This window comes from Salmo trutta, chromosome 8 (assembly GCF_901001165.1).
Source record: "Salmo trutta chromosome 8, fSalTru1.1, whole genome shotgun sequence".
NCBI lineage: Eukaryota > Metazoa > Chordata > Actinopteri > Salmoniformes > Salmonidae > Salmo > Salmo trutta.
The window spans coordinates 3347339-3358616 of NC_042964.1; the positions used below are offsets into that span (position 1 = coordinate 3347339).

At 43.9% G+C, this 11278-nt stretch overlaps 8 non-coding genes across 8 annotated transcripts; all 8 read right to left on the reverse strand.

Annotated features, from left to right (window-relative positions):
• Positions 1-244: 244 nt before the first annotated feature.
• Positions 245-317, reverse strand: trnar-ucu (transfer RNA arginine (anticodon UCU)). Its single transcript has one exon. It is a non-coding gene; the product is annotated as a tRNA-Arg (tRNA).
• A 1028-nt stretch (positions 318-1345) lies between these two features.
• On the reverse strand, positions 1346-1418 carry trnar-ucu (transfer RNA arginine (anticodon UCU)). Its single transcript has one exon. It is a non-coding gene; the product is annotated as a tRNA-Arg (tRNA).
• A 1025-nt stretch (positions 1419-2443) lies between these two features.
• trnar-ucu (transfer RNA arginine (anticodon UCU)) lies at positions 2444-2516 on the reverse strand. The gene has a single exon. It is a non-coding gene; the product is annotated as a tRNA-Arg (tRNA).
• Positions 2517-4649: 2133 nt separating this feature from the next.
• Positions 4650-4722, reverse strand: trnar-ucu (transfer RNA arginine (anticodon UCU)). The gene has a single exon. It is a non-coding gene; the product is annotated as a tRNA-Arg (tRNA).
• Positions 4723-6861: 2139 nt separating this feature from the next.
• On the reverse strand, positions 6862-6934 carry trnar-ucu (transfer RNA arginine (anticodon UCU)). Its single transcript has one exon. It is a non-coding gene; the product is annotated as a tRNA-Arg (tRNA).
• A 1012-nt stretch (positions 6935-7946) lies between these two features.
• On the reverse strand, positions 7947-8019 carry trnar-ucu (transfer RNA arginine (anticodon UCU)). The gene has a single exon. It is a non-coding gene; the product is annotated as a tRNA-Arg (tRNA).
• A 1150-nt stretch (positions 8020-9169) lies between these two features.
• trnar-ccu (transfer RNA arginine (anticodon CCU)) lies at positions 9170-9242 on the reverse strand. The gene has a single exon. It is a non-coding gene; the product is annotated as a tRNA-Arg (tRNA).
• A 911-nt stretch (positions 9243-10153) lies between these two features.
• Positions 10154-10226, reverse strand: trnar-ccu (transfer RNA arginine (anticodon CCU)). Its single transcript has one exon. It is a non-coding gene; the product is annotated as a tRNA-Arg (tRNA).
• Positions 10227-11278: the final 1052 nt, after the last annotated feature.

Consider the following 11278-nt stretch of genomic DNA (forward strand, 5'->3'; position numbering starts at 1 on the left):
AATACTTGAACTCACAATACATGGATTAGGAGGCCAGTTTCTTAGGCCACTGTGGCACTGTGTGATCAGCATGATCTATACGAACTGATAGAAGCAGATAAAAAAAAAGATTCACGAAGGGCACAGAGAGATGCCCATGAAAGTATCCTTTTTTAATCCCTATTTGCACTTCATTTCTAAAAATACGATGGCTTCAACATCTTTGTTACATGAACTCTTCTTCTCTTCCCAAACTGCCTTCATCCACCCCAGATTGGACTCGAACCCACAATCGCTGGCTTAGAAGGCCAGTGCCTTATCCATTAGGCCACTGGGGTACTTGCCAAAACTGATCTTGATAGCAGAGAGTGATTTCGATCCATCGACCTCTGGGTTACGGGGCCATCACGCTTCCGCTGCGCCTCTGTAATCAGTGGTGACCTATACAAACTGACAGAAGCAGTCAAACAAAGAATCACAGAGGGAACTGAGACATGCCCATGAAATTATGCAATTTTTATTTATGTTTGCAATTAATTTCTAAAAATAAAAATGGATTGCGGAGGATGGTTTCGATCTATAGACCTCTGGGTTAGGGGCCCAGCACGCTTCCGCTGGGACACTCTGCTTTTCATCCGCCACTGATAAGACTTACACTCACAATCCCTGGCTTGGGAGGCCAGTTTTTTAGGCCACTGGGGCATGGTGTAATCAGCATGACCTATACGAACTGATAGAAACAGTAAAAAAATTGAATGACGAAGGGCACTGAGACATGCCCATGATATTAGCTTTTTTGATCGCTGGTTGCAATTAATATCTAAAAATAAATATTGTTAGCAGAGGATGGTTTCCATCCATAGACCTCTGGGTTATGGGCCCAGCATGCTTCCGCTGGGACACTCTGTTTTCAGCCACCCCTGAGAAGACTTAAACTCACAATCTCTGGCTTGGGAGGTCAGTTTTTTAGGCATCCATCGACCTCTGGGTTATGGCAGTTTTTATATTTCTGTTTGCTGAAAACAAACTGAATAGAAGAGGATGGTTTCGATCCATAAATCACTGGGTTAACTGCTCAGCATACTTCCACTTCATCACTCCACTTTAAGGCACCCCAAAATAATACTTGAACTCACAATACATGGATTAGGAGGCCAGTTTCTTAGGCCACTGTGGCACTGTGTGATCAGCATGACCTATACGAACTGATAGAAGCAGATAAAAAAAAAGATTCACGAAGGGCACAGAGAGATGCCCATGAAAGTATCCTTTTTTTAATCCCTATTTGCACTTCATTCTAAAAATACAATGGCTTCAACATCTTTGTTACATGAACTCTCTTCTTCTTTCCCAAACTGCCTTCATCCACCCCAGATGGGACTCGAAACCACAATCCCTGGCTTAGAAGGCCAGTGCCTTATCCATTAGGCCACTGGGGTACTTGCCAAAACCTACCTTGATAGCAGAGAGTGATTTCGATCCATCGACCTCTGGGTTACGGGGCCATCACGCTTCCGCTGCGCCTCTGTAATCAGTGTGACCTATACAAACTGACAGAAGCAGTCAAACAAAGAATCACAGAGGGAACTGAGACATGCCCATGAAATTATGCTATTTTTTATTTATGGTTGCAATTCATTTCTAAAAATAAAAATGGATTGCAAAGGATGGTTTCGATCGATAGACCTCTGGGTTATGGGCCCAGCACGCTTCCGCTGGGACACCTGCTTTCATCCGCCACTGATAAGACTTACACTCACAATCCCTGGCTTGGGAGGCCAGTTTTTTAGGCCACTGGGGCATGGTGTATACAGCATGACCTATACGAACTGATAGAAACAGTAAAAAATTAGAATGACGAAGGGAAACTGAGACATGCCCATGATATTTAGCTTTTTTTGATCGCTGGTTGCAATTAATTTCTAAAAATAAAGATTGTTAGCAGAGAATGGTTTCCTCCATAGACCTCTGGGTTATGGGCCCAGCATGCTTCCGCTGGGACACTCTGTTTCAGCCACCCCTGAGAAGACTTAAACTCACAAATCTCTGGCTTGGGAGGTCCGGTTTTTTAGGCATCCATCGACTCTGGGTTATGGCAGTTTTTATATTTCGTTTGCTGAAACAAACTGGTAGAAGAGGATGGTTTCGATCCATAAATCACTGGGTTAACTGCCCAGCATACTTCCCACTCATCACTCACTTTAAGGCCACCCCAAATATACTTGAACTCACAATACATGGCTTAGGAGTCCAGTGTCTTAGGCCACTGTGGCACTGTGTGATCAGCATGACCTATACGAACTGATAGAAGCAGATTAAAAAAAAGAATCACGAAGGGCACAGAGAGATGCACATGAAAGTATCCTTTTTTTTAATCCCTATTTGTACTTCATTTCTAAAAATACAATGGCTTCAACATCTTTGTTACATGAACTCTCTTCTTCTTTCCCAAACTGCCTTCATCCACCCCAGATGGGACTCTAACCCACAATCCCTGGCTTAGAAGGCCAGTGCCTTATCCATTAGGCCACTGGGGTACTTGCCAAAAAACTACCTTGATAGCAGAGAGTGATTTCGATCCATCGACATCTGGGTTACGGGCCCATCACGCTTCTGCTGCGCCTCTGTAATCAGTGTGACCTATACAAACTGACAGAAGCAGTCATCAACAAAGAATCACAGAGGGAACTGAGACATGCCCATGAAATTATGCTATTTTTATTTATGGTTGCAATTCATTTCTAAAAAATGAAAATGGATTGCAGAGGATGGTTTCGATCCATAGACCTCTGGGTTATGGGCCCCAGCACGCTTCCGCTGGGACACTCTGCTTTCATCCGCCACTGATAAGACTTACACTCACAATCCCTGGCTTGGGAGGCCAGTTTTTAGGCCACTGGGGCGTGGTGTAATCAGCATGACCTATACGAACTGATAGAAACAGTAAAAATTAGAATGACGAAGGACACTGAGAAATGCCCATGATATTTAGCTTTTTTTGATCGCTGGTTGCAATTAATTTCTAAAAATAAAGATTGTTAGCAGAGGATGGTTTCCATCCATAGACCTCTGGGTTATGGGCCCAGCATGCTTCCGCTGGGACACTCTGTTTTCAGCCACCCCTGAGAAGACTTAAACTCACAATCTCTGGCTTGGGAGGTCAGTTTTTAGGCATCCATCGACCTCTGGGTTATGGCAGTTTTTATATTTCTGTTTGCTGAAAACAAACTGGATAGAAGAGGATGGTTTCGATCCATAAATCACTGGGTTAACTGCCCAGAATACTTCCACTTCATCACTCCACTTTAAGGCACCCCAAAATAATACTTGAACTCACAATACATGGATTAGGAGGCCAGTTCTTAGGCCACTGTGTCACTGTGTGATCAGCAATGACCTATATACGAACTGATAGAAGCAGATAAAAAAAAAGAATCACGAAGGGCACAGAGAGATGCCCATGAAAGTATCCTTTTTTTAATCCCTATTTGTGCTTCATTCTAAAAATACAATGGCTTCACATCTTTGTTACATGAACTCTCTTCTTCTTTCCCAAACTGCCTTCATCCACCCCAGATGGGACTCGAACCCACAATCCCTGGGCTTAGAAGGCCAGTGCCCTTATCCATTAGGCCACTGGGGTTACTTGCCAAAACCTACCTTGATAGCAGAGAGTGATTTCAATCCATCGACCTCTGGGTTACGGGGCCATCACGCTATCCGCTGCGCCTCTGTAACAGTGGACCTATACAACGGACAGAAGCAGTCAACAAAGAATCACAGAGGGAACTGAGACATGCCCATGAAATTATGCTAATTTTATTTATGGTTGCAATTTCATTTCTAAAAATAAAAATGATTGCAGAGGATGGTTTCGATCCATAGACCTCTGGGTTATGGGCCCAGCACGCTTCCGCTGGGACGCTCTGTTTTCATCTCGCCACTGATAAGACTTACACTCACAATCCCTGGCTTGGGAGGCCAGTTTTTTAGGCCACTGGGGCATGGTTGTAATCAGCATGACCTATACGAACTGATAGAAACAGTAAAAATTAGAATGACGAAGGACACTGAGACATGCCCATGATATTTAGCTTTTTTGATCGCTGGGTTGCAATTAATTTCTAAAAATAAAGATTGTTAGCAGAGGATGGTTTCCATCCATAGACCTCTGGGTTATGGGCCCAGCATGCTTCCGCTGGGACACTCTGTTTTTCAGCCACCCCCTGAGAAGACTTAAACTCACAATCTCTGGCTTGGGAGGTCAAGTTTTTTAGGCATCCATCGACCCTCTGGGGTTATGGCAGTTCTTATATTTTCTGTTTGCTGAAAACAAACTGGATAGAAGAGGATGGTTCGATCCATAAATCACGGTTTAACTGCCCAGATACTTCCACTTCATCACTCCACTTTAAGGCACCCCAAAATAATACTTGAACTCACAATACATGGATTAGGAGGCCCAGTTTCTTAGGCCACTGAGTGCACTGTGTGATCAGAGACCTATACGAACTGATAGAAGCAGATAAAAAAAACAATCACGAAGGGCACAGAGAGATGCCATGAAAGTATCCTTTTTTAATCCCTATTTGCCTTCATTTCTAAAAATACAAGGCGTTCAACCTCTTTGTTACATGAACTCTCTTCTTCTTTCCCAAACTGCCTTCATCCACCCCAGATGGGACTCGAACCCACAATCCCTGGCTTAGAAGGCCAGTGCCTTATCCATTAGGCCACTGGGGTACTTTGCCAAACCTACCTTGATAGCAGGAGGAGAGAGTGATTTCGAATCCATCGACATCTGGGTTACGGGGCCATCACGCTTCCTGCTGCGCCTCTGTAATCAGTGTGACCTATACAACTGACAGAAGCAGTCAAACAAAGAATCACAGAGGGAACTGAGACATGCCCATGAAATTATGCTATTTTTTATTTATGGTTGCAATTCATTTCTAAAAATGAAATGGATTGCAGAGGATGGTTTTCGAATCCATAGACCTCTGGGTTATGGGCCCAGCACGCTTCCGCTGGGACACTCTGCTTTCATCCGCCACTGATAAGACTTACACTCACAATCCCTGGCTTGGGAGGCCAGTTTTTTAGGCCACTGGGGCGATGGTGTAATCAGCAATGACCTATACGAACTGATAGAAACAGTAAAAAATTAGAATGACGAAGGACACTGAGACATGCCCATGATATTTAGCTTTTTTTGATCGCTGGTTGCAATTAATTTCTAAAATAAAGATTGTAGCAGAGGATGGTTTCCATCCATAGACCTCTGGGTTATGGGCCCAGCATGCTTCCGCTGGGACACTCTGTTTTCAGCCACCCCTGAGAAGACTTAAACTCACAATCTCTGGCTTGGGAGGGTCAGTTTTTTAGGCATCCATCGACCTCTGGGTTATGGCAGTTTTATATTTCTGTTTGCTGAAAACAAACTGGATAGAAGAGGATGGTTTCGATCCATAAATCACTGGGTTAACTGCCCAGCATACTTCCCACTTCATCACTCCACTTTAAGGCACCCCAAAATAATACTTGAACTCACAATACATGGATTAGGAGGCCAGTTTCTTAGGCCACTGTGGCACTGTGTGATCAGCATGACCTATACGAACTGATAGAAGCAGATAAAAAAAAGAATCACGAAGGGCACAGAGAGATGCCCATGAAAGTATCCTTTTTTTAATCCCTATTTGTACTTCATTTCTAAAAATACAATGGCTTCAACATCTTTGTTACATGAACCTCTTCTTCTTTCCCAAACTGCCTTCATCCACCCCAGATGGGACTCGAACCCACAATCCCTGGCTTAGAGGCCAGTGCCTTATCCATTATGCCCACTGGGGTACTGCCAAAACCTACCTTGATAGCAGAGAGTGATTTCGATCCATCGACCTCTGGGTTACGGGGCCATCACGCTTCCGCTGCGCCTCTGTAATCAGTGTGACCTATACAAACTGACAGAAGCAGTCAAACAAAGAATCACAGAGGGAACTGAGACATGCCCATGAAATTATGCTATTTTTTATTTATGGTTGCAATTCATTTCTAAAAATAAAAATGGATTGCAGAGGATGGTTTCGATCCATAGACCTCTGGGTTATGGGCCCAGCACTGCTTCGCTGGGACACTCTGTTTTCATCTGCCACTGATAAGACTTACACTCACAATCCCTGGCTTGGGAGGCCAGTTTTTTAGGCCACTGGGGCATGGTTGTAATCAGCATGACCTATACGAACTGATAGAAACAGTAAAAAATTAGAATGACGAAGGACACTGAGACATGCCCATGATATTTAGCTTTTTGATCGCTGGTTGCAATTAATATTCTAAAATAAAGATTGTTAGCAGAGGATGGTTTCCATCCATAGACCTCTGGGTTATGGGCCCAGCATGCTTCCGCTGGGACACTCTGTTTTCAGCCACCCCTGAGAAGACTTAAACTCACAATCTCTGAGCTTGGGAGGTCAGTTTTTAGGCATCCATCGACCTCTGGGTTATGGCAGTTTTTATTTTTCTGTTTGCTGAAAACAAACTGGATAGAAGTGGATGGTTTCGATCCATAAATCACTGGGTTAACTGCCCAGCATACTTCCACTTCATCACTCCACTTTAAGGCACCCCAAAATAATACTTGAACTCACAATACATGGATTAGGAGGCCAGTTTCTTAGGCCACTGTGGCACTGTGTGATCAGGCATGACCTATACGAACTGATAGAAGCAGATTAAAAAAAAGAATCACGAAAGGCACAGAGAGATGCCCATGAAAGTATCCTTTTTTTAATCCCTATTTGTACTTCATTTCTAAAAATACAATGGCTTCAACATCTTTGTTACATGAACTCTCTTCTTCTTTCCCAAACTGCCTTCATCCTCCCCAGATGGGACTCGAACCCACAATCTCTGGCTTAGAAGGCCAGTGCCTTATCCATTAGGCCACTGGGGTACTTGCCAAAACCTACCTTGATAGCACAGAGTGATTTCGATCCATCGACATCTGGGTTACGGGGCCATCACGCTTCCGCTGCGCCTCTGTAACCAGTGTGACCTATACAAACTGACAGAAGCAGTCAAACAAAGAATCACAGAGGGCACTGAGACATGCCCATGAAATTATGCTAGTTTTTTATTTATGGTTGCAAATAATTTCTAAAAATAGAAATGGATTGCAGTTGATGTTTTCAATCCATAGACCTCTGGGTTATGGGCCCAGCACGCTTCCGCTGGGACACTCTGCTTTCATCCGCCACTGATAAGACTTACACTCACAATCCCTGGCTTGGGAGGCCAGTTTTGTAGGCCACTGGGGCATGGTGTAATCAGCATGACCTATACGAGCTGATAGAAACAGTAAAAAATTATAATGACGAAGGGCACTGAGACATGCCCATGATATTTAGCTTTTTTTGATCGCTGGTTGCAATTAATTTCTAAAAATAAAGATTGTTAGCAGAGGATGGTTTCCATCCATAGACCTCTGGGTTATGGGCCCAGCATGCTTCCGCTGGGACACTCTGTTTTCAGCCACCCCTGAGAAGACTTAAACTCACAATCTCTGGATTGGGAGGTCAGTTTTTTAGGCATCCATCGACCTCTGGGTTATGGCAGTTTTTATATTTCTGTTTGCTGAAAACAAACTGGATAGAAGAGGATGGTTTCGATCCATAAATCACTGGGTTAACTGCCCAGCATACTTCCACTTCATCACTCCACTTTAAGGCACCCCAAAATAATACTTGAACTCACAATACATGGATTAGGAGGCCAGTTTCTTAGGCCACTGTGGCACTGTGTGATCAGCATGATCTATACGAACTGATAGAAGCAGATAAAAAAAAAAGAGATGCCCATGAAAGTATCCTTTTTTAATCCCTATTTGTACTTCATTTCTAAAAATACAATGACTTCAACATCTTTGTTACATGAACTCTCTGCTTCTTTCCCAAATTGCCTTCATCCACCCCAGATGGGACACGAACCCACAATCCCTGGCTTAGAAGGCCAGTGCCTTATCCATTAGGCCACTGGGGTACTTGCCAAAACCTACCTTGATAGCAGAGAGTGATTTCGATCCATCGACCTCTGGGTTACAGGGCCATCACGCTTCCGCTGCGCCTCTGTAATCAGTGTGACCTATACAAACTGACAGAAGCAGTCAAACAAAGAATCACAGAGGGAACTGAGACATGCCCATGAAATTATGCAATTTTTTATTTATGTTTGCAATTAATTTCTAAAAATAAAAATGGATTGCAGAGGATGGTTTCGATCCATAGACCTCTGGGTTATGGGCAAAGCACGCTTCCCTGGGACACTCTGCTTTCATCCGCCACTGATAAGACTTACACTCACAATGCCTGGCTTGGGAGGCCAATTTTTTAGGCCACTGGGGCGTGGTGTAATCAGCATGACCTATACGAACTGATAGAAACAGTAAAAAATTAGAATGACGAAGGACACTGAGAAATGCCCATGATATTAGCTTTTTTTGATCGCTGGTTGCAATTCATTTCTAAAAATTAAGATTGTTAGCAGAGGATGGTTTCATCCATCAACCTCTGGGCCCATCACGTTTCCGCAGCGCCACTCTGCTTCAACCCACGGAGGGCACTGAGACATGCCATTGATATTATGCTTTTTTTTATCCCTGGTTGCAGTTAATTTCTGAAAATAAAAATGGATTGCAGAGGATGGTTTCGATCCATAGACCTCTGGGTTATGGGCCCAGCACGCTTCCGCTGGGACACTATGCTTTCATCCGCCACTGATAAGACTTCCACTCACAATCCCTGGCATGGGAGGCCAGTTTTTTAGGCATCTGGGGCATGGTGTTATAGCATGACCTATACGAACTGATAGAAACAGTAAAAAAAGAATCACGTAGGGCACTGAGACATGCCCATGATATTTAGCTTTTTTGATCGCTGGTTGCAATTAATTTCTAAAAATAAAAATTGTTAGCAGAGGATGGTTTCATCCATCAACCTCTGGGCCCATCACGTTTCCGCAGCGCCACTCTGCTTCAACCCACGGAGGGCACTGAGACATGCCCATGATATTTAGCTTTTTTTGATCGCTGGTTGCAATTAATTTCTAAAAATAAAAATTGCAAGCTGAGGATGGCTTCAGTTCATCGACCTCTGGGCCCAGCACGTTTCCACAGCGCCACTCTGCTTGAACCCACCCCAGAAGGGACTCAAACCCTCAATCCCTGGCTTAGGAGGCCAGTGCCTTATCCATTAGGCCACTGGGGCACTGTGAAGTTAGCATGACCTATACAAACTGATAGAAGCACTAAGGAAAATATATAATGGAAGGCAATGAGAAATGCCCATGAAATTATGCTTTTTTTCATTTATGTTTGCACTTCATTGCTAAAAATAAATCTGGATAGCAGAGGATGGTTTCCATCCATCGACCTCTGGGTTATGGGCCCAGCACGCTTCCGCTGGGAAACTCTGTTTTCAGCCACCCCTGACAAGACTTAAACTCACAATCCCTGGCATGGGAGGCCAGTTTTTTAGGCATCTGGGGCACGGTGTTATAGCATTACCTATACGAACTGATAGAAACAGTAAAAAAAAGAATCACGTAGGGCACTGAGACATGCCCATGATATTTAGCTTTTTTTGATCGCTGGTTGCAATTAATTTCTAAAAATAAAGATTGTTAGCAGAGTATGGTTTCATCCATCAACCTCTGGGCCCATCACGTTTCCGCAGCGCCACTCTGCTTCAACCCACGGAGGGCACTGAGACATGCCATTGATATTATGCTTTTTTTTATCCCTGGTTGCAGTTAATTTCTGAAAATAAAAATGGATTGCAGAGGATGGTTTCGATCCATAGACCTCTGGGTTATGGGCCCAGCACGCTTCCGCTGGGACACTCTGCTTTCATCCGCCACTGATAAGACTTCCACTCACAATCCCTGGCATGGGAGGCCAGTTTTTTAGGCATCTGGGGCATGGTGTTATAGCATGACCTATACGAACTGATAGAACCATAAAAAAAAGAATCACTTAGGGCACATGCCCATGATATTTAGCTTTTTTTGATCGCTGGTTGCAATTAATTTCTAAAAATAAAAATTGCAAGCTGAGGATGGCTTCAGTTCATCGACCTCTGGGCCCAGCACGTTTCCACAGCGCCACTCTGCTTGAACCCACCCCAGAAGGGACTCAAACCCTCAATCCCTGGCTTAGGAGGCCAGTGCCTTATCCATTAGGCCACTGGGGCACTGTGAAGTTAGCATGACCTATACAAACTGATAGAAGCACTAAGGAAAATATATAATGGAAGGCAATGAGAAATGCCCATGAAATTATGCTTTTTTTCATTTATGTTTGCACTTCATTGCTAAAAATAAATCTGGATAGCAGAGGATGGTTTCCATCCATCGACCTCTGGGTTATGGGCCCAGCACGCTTCCGCTGGGAAACTCTGTTTTCAGCCACCCCTGACAAGACTTAAACTCACAATCCCTGGCATGGGAGGCCAGTTTTTAGGCATCTGGGGCACGGTGTTATAGCATTACCTATACGAACTGATAGAAACAGTAAAAAAAAGAATCACGTAGGGCACTGAGACATGCCCATGATATTTAGCTTTTTTTGATCGCTGGTTGCAATTAATTTCTAAAAATAAAGATTGTTAGCAGAGGATGGTTTCATCCATCAACCTCTGGGCCCATCACGTTTCCGCAGCGCCACTCTGCTTCAACCCACGGAGGGCACTGAGACATGCCCATGATATTTAGCTTTTTTTGATCGCTGGTTGCAATTCATTTCTAAAAATTAAGATTGTTAGCAGAGGATGGTTTCATCCATCAACCTCTGGGCCCATCACGTTTCCGCAGCGCCACTCTGCTTCAACCCACGGAGGGCACTGAGACATGCCATTGATATTATGCTTTTTTTTATCCCTGGTTGCAGTTAATTTCTGAAAATAAAAATGGATTGCAGAGGATGGTTTCGATCCATAAACCTCTGGGTTATGGGCCCAGCACGCTTCCGCTGGGACACTATGCTTTCATCCGCCACTGATAAGACTTCCACTCACAATCCCTGGCATGGGAGGCCAGTTTTTTAGGCATCTGGGGCATGGTGTTATAGCATGACCTATACGAACTGATAGAACCATAAAAAAAAGAATCACGTAGGGCACTGAGACATGCCCATGATATTTAGCTTTTTTTGATCGCTGGTTGCAATTCATTTCTAAAAATAAAGATTGTTAGCAGAGGATGGTTTCCATCCATAGACCTCTGGGTTATGGGCCCAGCATGCTTC